Below are 15,400 nucleotides of genomic sequence, written 5' to 3' on the forward strand. Positions count from 1 at the left end.
AAAGATGCGTAGGATGTGCGTGCGCACGGTTTTATAACTCCGAATATTTCTGTGCGTACGCACGTCCTATGTTTCATCCGTACGCCACTTCTGACGCAAATCCTACGCAAAGTTTTATAAATGAGGCCCCAGGTCTCTACTAAAGGACCTGGGGCCTCATTTATAAACGTTGCGTACGCACAAAAGAAGGCGTACGCCACTCTCTACGCAATAGTTGAGGTTTATAAAAAGCAAACTTGACGGGAAAATGTGCGGTCCTCCACGCAAGCTCTGACCCAGGCGTACGCACAAAAACGGGTGAAATGAGAAACGGCGACACCGTCGGCAGATGGAAGAAACATGTAAAAGTGACAGTGTGTGCCAAATCGTGCCGGCATGTGCTGTGCTACACAATGTGGCACAGCTTAAAAACGTGCCTCTACCCCCTGGCGCCGATTGCTGTGTTGGCCCCGACCCTGAACCCCATCCCCACGCATTTGAGCCAAACGCTGCTGCTGTGCGCCAGCGCTTGGAAGTGATGCGTCGCTTGTAAAGAACAACAAAAGGTGTGGAAAATATTATTTATTTAAGAATTCCCTCATCGTGCAGTTTATTTCAGTCAGTCTTGATTTCGCCCAACTCCTTGGCCACCTCTCTGATTGAACTACTGACTTCCCTCTGCATTTCAAGGACTGCATCGGTGAGGACGCGTCCACTGCTGGAGGGTTGAGAGCAGCGTGTCATGGAGACGCTGGGTCCAGACGGCTGCTCAGCTGCAGCATCGTAACCACTGGCCCCGCTGGAACACCCAGCAACTAAAATAAAATTGTTCTATATTAATAATCTGTAATTGTGTAGCCTGCATACATGTGACTCGACTGCATTCATTTGAATTATTTCTCTTACCTGTGTCAGCCTGACCCTGGCGCGTCGGCGTCCCCTCAGTCTCAGTCAGGTGACTGAGGCGGAGGAGGACGCCGATAAGGGGGACTTAATAGGGATTCCCCAATAATAGCGGCCAGTTTCTCATCAAGAGGGGTCAGCTCCGGTCCCCCACCCCCCCGTGGCGGACACACTCTGCCGATGCAGCGCTAGACGTTTTTTTGCGGACTTTGATGTCCGATCATTTCTTTCATTTCTTTTTTATTTCGGCCACGGTCCGAGGAGCATTTACAGCGTCTGCCACCGTTTGCCACTCACGTGCCTTTTTGGCATTAGTAATGCCCACACTGTGCCCTCCAAACAACACTTTTCTCCTATTTTCCACCTCGCCAACGATAACTTCTACTTCACATTGAGTGAAGTTACGTTTTTTTGATTTCCCCTCTGTGTTTGCCATGATTTAGCAAGCCATGAATATTAATTTGTGGGCGTTTCACGGACTATTTATGGGCAACTATGGGCGTGTCATGTAGCCGCAAAAGCTGCGCAGCATTTAGAATCGGTTGTGATTTATTAAGGGAAAGATGCGTAGGATGTGCGTGCGCACGGTTTTATAACTCCGAATATTTCTGTGCGTACGCACGTCCTATGTTTCATCCGTACGCCACTTCTGACGCAAATCCTACGCAAAGTTTTATAAATGAGGCCCCTGAGCTTGATTGAGAAACCACTCCCTAAAGGCTAAAAGAGATTGATTTTTTACATATCTTGTGAGCCAACAGTCCTACCTTATATCTCCCTTACATTTTTTTTGCCATCTTTGTTGCTTTGTTAGATAATCTTTGTGACATTTTTATAAAGTTGCTTTTATGCAAGCTGTGAACACCCACCTCAACAACCTGCTGATTAAGTAGGACACAGAAAAGACTGGAAGGAAGAACTCTGTTGAGAGTTTTCATTGTGTCCACACACCTGTCAGTCAAAAAATACCACAATAATGCAGAAATCTGAGTTCCAAAAATAAATTATGAAAAAGATTCAGTCCACCATTCCATAGAGTTATCATGAATAGAAAATGAAGTTCAAACCATATAAAGGTTCTCTAAATTAGACAGTAAAGCCTCCAAACTCTGTGGTGCTGCCTTTGGGTGGCTATGCAGCGATTCACAGAGAGGGAGGTCCCAAATATTAGCGTTTCCAACATCCAACATGTAGGTGGTATGTAGGTCTGGGAAGGGGGTTTTATTTTAATTTTCATGCTTGTTTTTATATTATTGATTTTGTTTTGTTTTAATGTAAAGTACTTTATGATTTTATAGGAAAAGTGCTTTACAAATAAAGTTTGATTTGATATATTCATGGGAGACAAAATGGGAAATTCCTCTCATTTGAAACACCTGGGAGGTCTTTTGATGAACTGCAACATTGTGTGCCAACATCACATTGAAGAACAGACGGTGGGAGCTTGGTGTGACTGTACGTGTCATGACCTGAACTTTATTTAGATTGCAGCATATGTTATTTCCCATAGAAGGTGTGGATGCAGAAACAGCATACTGGCATTGCGAAGAGCACTCACAAAGAAACACTCTATTTGTTAGTATATTCTTTATTTTAAGTAATTCCTCTGTCTATGTGTTCTCAGATATGACCAGTTTCCAAAAATATATAAATGTTATTGTCAGGGCTGGAGAGGTGGACACAAGCGCGGGACTCCAGAAGGTAGGTAAGAAGGATTTAATCATACGACTAGAACCAAGAAGGCAAGCAACCAAAACGATCCGGTGACAAGTACTGGCCAAACACAGAATATATACACCACAGAGAAGTGAAAACAGGTGCGAACCAGGTGCGACAAATCACAAAAGTAAAGACAGCAAACATAACAAGGAACGTAACCGGAAGTTGTCAAAATAAAACCGGAAGTGAAAATGAAAACAATTCTAACCGCCCTGACCCCTGGTACCTGACAGTTATTATAAAGACTTGTGAACATAATTTTTTAACAACCGGATCTTGTTTAACAAAAATTGTTACATAGTTTCCATTAAAAAAAATAGCATACAGTCTCAGGGTGCTGGATTTGGGATGGAACCCTCCATGCATGGTGAGGAGCTTTCGTGTTTTAACATCCGTGGTCTGTATCTCTTCCTTTGGCCATCTTATTATTCCTGCAGGGTATCTGATAACTGGCAGTGCGTAGCTGTTTATTGCCCGGGTCTTATTTTTTTTTTCTTTTTTTTTTTTTTCTTTTAACTTGTTCTGTCCAACAGCTAAGCAAACAGATTAGAGCTGAAGGCTTTTTGTGTTGGACAGGTTTTACTATCACAAAAAGAGGTTATATAGCTTCAAGAAACTAGAGTGTAGATTTGTATAAACCCCTTTTTGTCGTATTATTTGTTATTTATTTGTTACATTTAGTGTGTGTAGGGAGGGAGAGGGGAAGAATGTGAGGGAGGGTGGAAGAGAGTAAAAGGAAGAAAGGTGAAAAGGTGGGGGATACAAGCACTGATTTGAATAAGTTATTATTTTAAGCTGTAACAATTATACCAGATCTGCTGGAAAGACGAATGTTACATAAAAGGTGAAAATCTGACACTAAGATGAGCGAAAAAAATCTGTCCATCAATACACTGTAGGTAAGGAGGAGGGATGAAGCAGACAGGGAGCAGTGTGGCAGTGTGCACGTGCACGTGGGGGTGGAGATACATGCATGCTGCCGACGTGAACCGTGTGTTCATAAAGGGAGCCAGATCCTACCCAGCCAGACCAGCCAGACCAGGAGAGGGGAGGAGAGTCCCCCAGGCCAGAAGCCCCCCCAGCATCCGGACCCAGGCAGCCCGGGAGGGGAGGAGGAGGGGACCGCCCACCCCACCAGCCAGGCACAGAGAGGGCCCCCCTACAGGGCCCCCCCCAATGCCCAGAGGCACAAGCGAACCCAGTGTCCGGCCCCCAGGCCACAAGACAGGAGCGCTTAGCCGTACCAGGCGGCAGCCATGGGGGCCACCGGGCGCCGGACACCGAGACAAAGGCCAGGGACGAAGCCAGGGCCCCCGGAACCCATGAGCCGGCCACCACCCGACCGGCGCCCCGTCTCCGCAAGCCAGCCCAGGCACGCGACCTTAGAAACCCAGGCATCGCCACGAACCCACAGCCACCCCCCATAACCCTAAAACCCTACGCACTACAACCCCCCCCCCCGCCATAATATCTGAGCCCCCCTCCCCAACCCTCTCAGTGCCCTCCCCTCTCTGTGATGGGGAGGGAAAGCCCCAGAGGGTCCCAGCGAGCCAGCCCCCAGGTCCGTCCTACCTATGCACTCACACACACATACTCACAATCATCTGGTTACCCTCCCTACCCCCGCCGCCACGCAGTAAACCCCCCCCCCAGCCGGCCGACCCCCAGCGCCGTATGCCCGACCCTTCCCGCAGCCGACAGGATACCCATAAGCCCGGCCGCCCTGAGAGGACCAGGGCCCGGGTCTTATTTTTGCCATTGAGCTCCTGTGTGGACTACCTTGCCCCTCTTTGTCACCATCCGGCTGCATTTCTCGAGCCCGAGTGACATCCCAATGTCAGTACTGTAGATGCTGGTGGTGTGGATCAGGGAGTCAATGTCACGCTCGCTCCTAGCATATAGCTTGATGTCATCCATGTATAGGATGTGACTGATGTTGGCCCCATTTCTGAGTTGGTATCCATAGCCAGTCTTGTTGATTATTTGGCTGAGGGGGTTCAGACCTATGCAGAACAGCAGTGGGGACAGCGCATCACCTTGGTATATCCCACATTTGATGGACCCTTGTGCAAGTTGCTTCCCATTGGCTTCAAGGGTGGTTTCCCACAGCTTCATTGAGTTTCCTATGAAGGCTCTTAGAGTCCTGTTGATGTTGTACAGCTCCAAGCAGTCAGTAATCCATGTGTGTGGCATTGAGTCATAGGCCTTCTTGTAATCAATATTTTATATATATATATATATATATATATATATATATATATATATATATATATATATATACATACAGTGTATATATTCCTGGTGCTGCTAAGATTTTGTGTTTATGTTACAGTGGAATTTATATTGGTCTTTTTTTTTCTTTCTGCGACCCTAAGCTATGGCTCTGTCAACACTGGGCTAGATCGTGTGTTCGCACTTCCAAGAAAAGTCCAACAGAGACATAACAGTTATTCTATTTGCTTTATAACCAAGAATTTGCCGCTTATTAGCACGGCATCTTTTTAAAAAGTACTTAATAGTTCTGACAGGTAAATTGTTTCAGTATGTTTGTTTTTAGTAGCAAACTAAACATAGTATTTTTAAAAATGCATTTCAAATTTGATTCAAACCTTAAACTAGATCTTTTTTTGTCAGCAGTGTTTTTGTTTATGAGCTCATAACTTAAAAGATGTCACTTTCTTTAAAAGAATGTCACTTGTGTTTTTGTCAGACGTGATGTAAACTGTCAAAGCACAAGCTTTTAGGATGTTACAGTAAAAAGAAGTGCATTTTTAGGTGAGTATTTTACAGTTGTCAGCTCCACTCTTTCATCTCTCCGTTCTTTCTTTAGATAGCACAAACTCAGTGTGTGGTGTCAAATAAGGTCAGAGGCTGCAAAACGTCTTCTGGGATCTTCAGTCTTAAGAAATCTGTAGAGTGGACTGATCAACAGAAAACCTTTACATGGTGCCCGCCACTTCACTGGACATAAAGGATGACCAAGGTCAGGTAATGTGCTGTAAATGGGCTTGGTAAGGTAGCCAATAGCACTGCACTTACTGGCCACGTTTTTAGGCACACCTGTCCAACTGCTTGTTAACAAACGTTTCTAATCAGCCAGTTAACATGGCAGCAACTCAATACATTTCTGCATGTAGACATGGTCAAGAGGACGATCTTCTACAGTTCAAACTGAGCATCAGAATAGGGAAGGAAAGTGATTGAAGTGACTTTGAACGTGGCATGGTTGTTGCTGCCAGACAGGCTCATCTGAGTATTTCAGAAACTGCTGAACTACTGGGATTTTCACCCACAGCCATCTCTAAGGTTTAAAGAGAATGTTCCAAAAAAAAGAAAATATCTAGTGAGTGGCAGTTCTGTGGATGGAAAAGCCTTGTTGATGTCGGAGGTCAGAGGAGAATGGCCAGACTGGTTCCAGTTGATAGAATGGCTGCAGAAACTCAAAAAAACACTGGTTACAATCGGGGTTAGCAGAACATCTCTGAACACACAACACGTCCAACATTGAGGCAGATTAGCTACAGCGGCAGAAGACCACATGGGGTGCCACTCCTGTCAGATAAGTACCGAAAATGAAATTCACACAGGCTCAACAAAACTGGACAATAGATGATTGGAAAACCGTTGCCTGGTCTGATGAGTTTGGATTCTGCTGTGACATTTTGATGGTAGGGTCAGAATTTGCCGTCAACAACATGGAAGCATGGCTCCATCCTACCTTTTATCAACAGTTCAGGCTGCTGGTGGTGGTGTAATGATGTGGGGAATATTTTCTTGGCCAACCTTGGGCCCCTTAGTACCAATTGACCATGGATACAAAAGCACAGCCTGTACTCATATGGCCTTCAAAGTCACCAGATATTAACCCAATAGAGCATCTTTAAGATTTGGTCGAACGGGAGAATGGCATCATGGATGTGCAGCTGGCAAATCTGCAGCAAGTGTGTGATGCTGTCTTGTCAATATGGACCAGAATCTCTGAGGAATGTTTCCAGTACCTTGTTAAATCTATGCGACCAAGGATTAAGACAGTTCTGACAGCAATAGCAAACCTGTCATGGGCTGAGCACTGGTCAAAACTTTGGACAAGTAACAGAAAGGCTTCTGATGACCTCAAAAATTATATTAAAAAGAAACTCGGGCAGCTGAAGGGAAGGCACAAATCAATTAACGGGCAGTTACAAATATTTCACAGCTGTGTCAGGCGCCTAAAAGCCAGCTGCCAAATGTGCAAGAGGGTGCAGAAGGTGTGACAAAAAAGTCACAGCAGAATCTAGCGAAACTGTCCATCTGTAACAAATGTAAAAGACACAATGAGGCAATGTGTGCAGAAACAGCAGTCTGAATGCAGTGACTTCAAGTGAGTTGCAGTACATGATGGACATTCTTGGTTCAGTTACCAGCAGAGTAGAATGATGATGATTGAACATTTGTAATTAACCTTGGAAAAAGTCAAAATTGACTCTCCAACAACTGAGGCATAATGAGAAGAATGATAATGGCGGTAATGGTTCTTGATGAAAAACATAAAAAGAGCTTATATCTGGGTAGATTTAAAAGGATCAACCAGAGGAGCCAAAAATGAAAGATTTCTCTCATTTAAAAGAGATGAGATGATCGATCACTCTTGTGTTCACATCGCCCTTGCTGAGCTTCTCTCTCTCTACTCTCCTGGCTGGTGTCTCAGGTAAGCTGATCAGCTTCTTCTTGAGGTACCGAGGTCTAAATACAAGCGTAGGGGTGAACAAACCTTTTCTATCAATGCTCTGACACTTAGGAACACATTGCCGCTCAATGTTAGACAAGTGTCTTAACTATCCATTTTTAAAACTCGATTCAAGACTCACTTTTATAGCCAAATATATGGTCATCCGTGAAGTTTCACTTTGTTTTTTACTTTCAAGCTTTTGTGTTGTTACCTTTTTACCTTTAAGTTTTATTCTATTGTTTTCATGTTTTTATTCACTTACTATGTATTTTGTTTTTAACAGTTTTCATTTAGTTATTATATTTAGCTTTTTATGTACAACACTTTGCAGTAGTGGGTTTTAGGCAGGGGCAATGCGGGCAATTGACCGGGGCGCAAATTTCAAAGGGGGCGGCATCCCCGTGCTTGGAAGAAAAAAAAATTGCGGCACTTTCGGTTTTCTATTATCTATCATTTCACAGACTTAGGAACGGCCTAAAACCGCCCCCGCAGCTGGGCGTGCTCCTGTGTGTTAGAAGGAAAAGGGGAGGGATAGTGGGCACAGGCAGCGAGGAGCGCAGCCGCGATTACGCAACACCTGGATCATTGGGTGCTGTTGGATCATTCAACTCATGATAATGTCATTATTTACTAACAATTGTAGATATTTTATTATTCAGTTGGTGTCTGTATTTGACATAAAGACAGCAGGTAATGCAGTAAAACAGCTGCGCTATTTGAGATCGTAAATAATCGATCATTTGTTTATGAATGGATTGAGGTTTTTTGGAGGATTTTTACTGTTAGTGTTGCACAAAATTAGAAAAATGTCAAATATTTTGGAGTAATCCCACTGATGAGTTCTATGATTTTGTTTTTAATGTTTTATAAGACCTAAAAATGATATTCACAATAACAGGTTTTTGAAAAATCAAATCCATCTGATACGTATTAAAAAGGAAACACACAGGACGACACACACCAAGCAGAAATGAACTGATTGCTAAAAATGATGCCAGCTCTAAAGAACTGGAAAAAAAATAGCAAAAAAAAATGGAAAGGTTTGATTTGTTATTTCTTATTCTTTCCAGGCTTTGTTTGTTTTGCAGCATGTTCATTTTTGTATAATTTTGACAGAATTTTGTTTTTTTATGCATAGCAAAATATTGTACGTATTTAAGGTTGAACTTGTTTTATTCTGGATTAATGTTCCTGTCTTTATTCATATTTATGTTCAAAACGGTCAGTTTTAAAGGTTTAAAAGTTTAGCTTTAGGTGTTGAGTAAATCTTTATCTTCTTCGGCCCCCAACCTAAAGTGTCTTTTTAATTTATGCCCCCTGTGAAACTGAGTTTGATACCCCTGTAATACAAATGTATTAAATTCATGCATTTTTAGAGTAAAATGTCCAAATAAGGACAGGGAACACAAAAGGATGTCGTCAAATTTGTATGTGTGTGGAGGGGGGCACTGGTGGGGTTAGTGTAGAACTGCCACTGACGCTTTGTTTAATTATTTGATTGTGTTAAAGAGCTTCACACATAAAGAAAATGGTATTTTTTGGAACACCTCCATTTTAACAATTATTTTTTGATTAATTTGTCTTAAGGGAAAATTCAGAAGAATATTTTAATAGAAAATTAGGCCTTGTTTTCACTGAGTGGTATGATCCAGGCAATTCAGGTTAGCAATTCTACTCAAAGTTGGACCGTTATGTCCGTGTTGGGTGAAGCCAGTGACAGCAACAATGGAGGTATATCCAGTACCTCATTTTTTTCCCTCTTGGCTTTTGGTACTACGTGCAACCCTTTGACGTTCAAAGAGGGCTGAACGCTAGTTGGCATACACAGAAGAATTTGTCTCAGGGAGCCTAAGGTGTGTAAATGAAAACACGAGGCAGGACTAAAGGTAAAATGCAATCGATTGTACTAAACAAAGCAAAATACCTAAGTAGCCACACAGAATTCTGGATTTGGATGTGTGTTTAGACAGGACACCCGGGACCACAGTTCAAAAGGGGAGCACAAAAAGTTTATTAAAAATGAGGGATGTTGGCTGAGTCTTTTTTTGCTCTGTCCCTTCATTGGAGCCAGGAGCCTCTTTAAAAAACAGAAAAAACCCAGAGAGAACTTAAAAAACTAAATAACCAGGCTAAATAAAACAGATAAAAACATGCAATCCGTGAAATAAATCAGCTATATTTAAAATAGGACACTACATAAATAGGTGACTACATAAAATCTCCCCTGGGTTGTCCAATACAGAGGTACAAACAACAGAGGGGTAGCTCAAAAAGGGGCGGGTCACAACCAAACCCCTCTGTATTCCAACGTCGTCTCCCCCTTTGACCGCTGTCTGGCTCCTGGCTCCGCTGTTTCTCCGCTGAAGGCCAGCGCTCGTCTGTCCGACTCGCAGGGCGTCCTTCACGGATCCGTTCTGGCACCACTTCACCCATGGCTGCTTCACCCGGTGAGCGTTCCTTCGAGGGGGCTCCTCCGCTGTTGCAGCAATCCTCCACTGTGTCGGCTTGCTCAGCTGGTGGCTTTTTCTTCCGCTGCCCTGTCTGGCTCTTCCTAACGTTAGAAGAAGCACCCCGCTGTAGGAAAAGTAAAAAACAATAAACAGTTCACCCTGTTAGACTAATACAACACAAAATAAGGGAAAAGCGCACATGGCTGAGTCCTATTGTGTGGCATCCAAAAGTCTGTTGGTGGTAATGTGGTTGAGATGTTTATTGTGCCTGATGCGATGTAATTGGAGGTGGTGGTGTCAGGATCTCAGGATCATGCAGCTGGCAGCTCACCATCAAATGGAGGATCACAAATGGAACACATGACAAAAAAAAAAAACCTGACCGATGAGCGGGTCTTTTTTGGGGGGTTCGTAAATATCATAGACCTAGTGCAAGATTGGAGTTTTTCAAATGGGGTTGTCAAGTTTTCAGTCGTCCTGACGTGGCCACAGAAGCAGCAGCAGGAGGGAAGTGCATCCGCCGACCAGGAACTTATATGGACGTTGACCCTTCCACAATGATGCCGTGAGCCAGGTGTTCACACTTAGGCAGATTGCATGGTGTTACATACGTGTAACCCTTGTGCTATCCTAGGCACTTTACCATTGGCAGTTGGGTCATCTAGACCCACTAGACAGTGCTCTGAACCTTTTTTCTTCACTGATTTGTGAACCTCACTGGTGTTTATGGATTACATGAAATCTTTCTACCTTCATCCACCTTTGTCATGGTAGGGAGAACACGTCAATGTAAGTGTGGGGTCATCTAAGATAGCACAAGGGATAAGCAAGTCATTTGAAGTTGTTTGAGCACTGAGACATTTCAATGTCATGAGAGCAACGGCTTCACAGGGCGTCACAACATTCAAATCCTTCTGTTAAATGATGTCTTATAATGATTGATTATCTTCAGGAAAAAACATTCATTCATGATTTCAATAAACGCTAATAAAATGGAAGAACATGGATAATATTTTTTTATTGGAATTTGTGTATATTATTTTTAATGTGCTCAAACAAATTGACCTTTTTGTGTACAGCTGAACAGCCACACCTAGATGCATCTTTCTGTTTTAGAGTTGTACCCAGTTGCTCACAGAAAACTTTTCATAAAGTGTCTCGAAAAGTTAAAATATGTTAAAGTTGTGTGTGTGGCAGTAGCTCTCACGTGAAGGAACCGCGGATGGGGAACGGAGAACTGTCGTTTCTGATCAACAGTCATACATCCTAGATCTGCATGCTAGTAATGTCAAAACTTACAGCTGTGTTCTTAACCGTCTTGATGACAGGTGTTGTTTCGGCATAATGGCAGATTTGGGAGCGATGTGGGAAAAGCGCCCTCCTGTCTCCTTCTGTTTTATAGAGAAAAACAGCAGGGTTGTCAAAACACATGTGTTGGAAAAAACATTAACCCAGGTTTAAGGATGTATTCTTTATCTTGGAGAAGCTGGCACGAGACAGAAATGTTAAATAGGTATCATTTTCTGTCTTATCTCATGAGGGGAAGAAATAAATAAACCACTTTGCAACATGGATGTACAGCCATTCAAGCTATCAGAAAAAAAAACTAAATTTTACTATTTAGGAATAAATAAGTCTTATAGAAATAAGAGTAGAATTTAAAGAAAAAACTCCAACATACCATAATTTGAATACAGTGTTGCCTTGCTATATTGCAGTTCACCTTTTGATGTCTCACTGTTTCATTTGGCTTTTTTACCGAAACTCTACATGCGTTTAATCTCTTTTGTTTTTTTTGTTCTGCATCCTGATTGGCTGTTGACCTTGTCAATCAATCCCCTCTGTGCCGTCTGTCCTGTACAGAATGCATTCTGTTTGGTCAAAATCTTTGGGCATGATCAGATCTTTTTTATTCCATAATACTCGATTTTTTTTTTTCTGTGAATGTTTGGACTTTGAGAGTTTAAACAGAATCAAAATAATCAAAATAAAAGTATTTGAAGTCTTTTTATAGTCATCTTATCAAAGGTTGTTTCATTCATCACTGAACATCTTGCAGGCACTCCTGGCAATTCCTGAAGAGGGGGACGGTTATGTGTTTTAAAGGGCAAGATGGAAGTATTCACTTTTAAGAGAATTTGAGACAAATGTATGTCAGTTTAACAGATATGGTTTAAGAAAAGATGGTAGCGCCTCAGAACCCGCTGGAGGACAAGTAGAGCAAAAGCTTTTCTTGATGGATGACTACACATTGCTCATAACGGACCACAAAACCAATTTAAAACCCCCCAGCGTGGTGCCATGATACATCAGGTTAATTTGACGTAACCAATTTAAAATGTCATAGTGGCAGAATGATAAATGACACCTAACCTGACGTGGGTGAATTACATGCATTGTTTCTCCCCAAACCCCTGTTGTGGCCCATCTTGTCCTTTATTCCAAAACCTGGCTCCCATAAACTGGATAAGAAAAGGTGAGACTAATGTGTCAAAGAAACATTGGTTAGATTTGCTCAGCATCTTGGCCTGAATTTGACAAATACGCTTTTGATTTAGTTTTTTTCTTGATAAAGGTGTAAACACAATTATTTGGGGTGAAGGTGACTTACACTCTCGTATATTTCAGTTTGAATTGTAAATGAATTGTGAATGCTTCTATAGGCAGACTACAATGTATTGATTTCTCTACTCAGAATATTGACGGATGGAGAGGTTGCAGCACGTATTGTTGCTTGTAAACTCCAGTACCGGTATCCTACATTCCATTTTACACAATAAAGAATCACATGCATCCTTGTCATTGCAATTCAGTGGAAATAGTTTTTTGATTTAGCTCTTGCTAAAAAAACACAATAAATACTTTCAACAAATATTGACTTATGTAAAGGTCACACAACTAGAGGTTTAAAATATTTGACCAAGTAAATAATGATTCAAAAGGTACAAATACTATATATTTTAGTTTATTACAAGTGTTGTTACCAAGATAAAATTATTTTAAAGATATTTTAAACATATTCTTGTCTTTACTGAATTTTTTTTAAGGTTTCCTAAATATGGTAAATATACTTGTATATTGCTTTACTACCTGCTTAGAAGGCCCAAAGTGCTTTACAGTCAAAGAACCATTTACCCACACACTGATGGCGGCTCCACTTCTGAACACTGGCACCAACCTACAACCACCAGCAATGAGGGGTTCAGTGTCTTGCCCTAAGACACTTTGACACATGTGTGGGAAAAACAAGAACCAAACCTGCAATCTTCCAAGCAGAGGTAGAGCAGTAGAGATCAACCGCTCTACCTCTGCTCGACGGCCACCCCATCAAACTATTCTACTTATAGTATTATTTTTCTTACATTTTTACCAGACAAAAGAAAGAGTATATGACACGTTGCAGGTTTTGTGGGGGAAATACATTTGCTTGTGCATGTATTGGTTATTGTAAATGTATTTGTTTTTCTTTTTAAATAAATAAGGATGATCATTTTGGTTACGTTTACTTCCAAAGATACATCAGAGGTTGTGTTGACTTCAGCACAAAATATGTGTATTTCCAAATACACATATCCACACACTCAAACATCCATCCAGACTGTTGACTGCACAAACCTGCTTACATTTCCCATGGTAGACTAGTAATGTGTCCAGGATTTTTCCTACCCTTTCCTGAGACATCTGTGTTAGGCTCAAGCTAAGCCTGTGACCCTTTACAAGACAAAGTGTGAATAGATAAGGTATGAATGGATGCACCTGCAAACTTGTTTCTGCAGAGCTACACATCGACCTACATGCAACTGCATACTAATACGCACAATACAGATCCGCACAGTAAACAGAGGTGGAAGGTACCACTCAAAACTTGTCAACAGTTTTTAAAGCCCCATATATACAAAAATACCAAGCCCCCCCATCTAGGAGGCAGATTCTTAGACCTCATTGGATCATGACCATCCAGGACAGGACCAGTGGCTCCACACTGCCCCCACCAGATCCTATAGGACAGACTGACCAGCACCATAGAGACCAACCCAATGCCAGAGCTACTCTGTCACACTACCACCGATCCCCCGAAGTTGACCACAGAGCCCACCAATCAAGCAGAGATTGCATTCATTACATGTTTTCTTGTTTAGATTGACATGTTCTTTAAGCTAATATGATCCACCAGATTTTTGCATTGAATGATGTTGATTCCACTTCATTATTTTTTCCCGTTCTCTAAAATATTTCTTTAGCTGTAGAGATGGTGATCAAAATCACTAATGATATTTCCTTTAACATGTCCATGGCACTCATAACACCAAGCATATGATGTTCTCATTACTTGGAGTGGTTGCAATACCCATCAAGAGGAGACTGCAACACATGTCTAAAAAGGCAGCTGCACAGTGGCACCCATGCCTCAAAGCAAGAAGGCCCTGGTTCAAATCCCAGCTGTGTTCACTCTGTGTGGATGTTCTCCCTGTGCATGCATGGGTCTTCTCCGGGTTTGCTGTCTTCCTTCCACAGACCAAAAGCATGGTTTCTAGGTCATTGGACTCCCTAAATTGCTCCTAGTTGTGTGTGCAACAGATTAGCGACCTGTTCAGGGTGTCCCTCGCCCTTGCCTAACAGTAGCTGGGTTGGCTCCAGCAGCCCTATGACCCTGAAGGGGATTCAGGAAGTTCTGAAGATGGATGGATGTAAAAAAAAGTGTACTTTTAGCTGTGAAAGACAACACAAATCACAACTGTTGCATTTCTGAAAGACATTCATATCAAACAGAAGATAGTTAGCAGAAAGCAATGTCACTGTAAGAGTTCATTCAGCCTTCCTCACTTCATGGACGACGGCAAAACAATGCTCCGTATATTGCTGGATTTGTCACAATTAAGTTGCGTCTGTGCTCATGTCCTGAAGTCAAACGAAACATTTTATGTTGTTTTCAACAACAGATAAAATAGCAGCAAGAACCAAAAATAAAAGATTCAGTCAATCGGTTGCCTTTTGTTTTCCACATGTGGTCTGTTCCAGGGGACAAGCTCCCTGTCGTTCTCCAAGCACCTCTGTAGCCAGAATGTGGACAGGCCCCTAGATGTGCAGATGCTGTCTGTGACCTGATGAACAACTGTGTCTGCAGTTTCGGCGGGACGTCAGGTCCTTCCAAACAACCTTGAATGAGAAACAGCTGTCACCAGTCTGAACAAATGATGTTGACCTTTGAGTGTTGCATGGAAACATAATCCTTGTATGAGGAGATAAGCAGTGTTGTTCAAGATTTTCAAATTGTTTAATGTAGTATCATTTACATTACAGTATCTTCAGTATGGGGTGTTATAACTTTATTGTTCGTTGATGCTTTAAAGTAAAAAAGGTGAGCCCCTTGTGCAGAGGTAGAGCGGTCGACCTCTGATTGGAGGATTACAGGTTTGTTTCCTGCCCTCCTTACCCATGTCTTGCCCACTGAACCCTCATATTGCTCCTGGTGGTTATGGGTTGGCGGCTGTGTTAGGCAGCAGGACTGCAGGTTGTGGGTAAATGGGACTGTGACCATAAAAAACTTTGGGCCTTCTAAGAAGGTAGTTAAATGCTATACAAGTACATGCCATTTACAATTTACTCCAGGTTTGAGCCTGGATACAGAGTATGAATCAGG

The sequence above is a fragment of the Oryzias latipes genome, chromosome 15, assembly GCF_053564925.1.
Source record: "Oryzias latipes strain Hd-rR chromosome 15, Olatipes_Hd-rR_3.1".
Lineage (NCBI taxonomy): Eukaryota > Metazoa > Chordata > Actinopteri > Beloniformes > Adrianichthyidae > Oryzias > Oryzias latipes.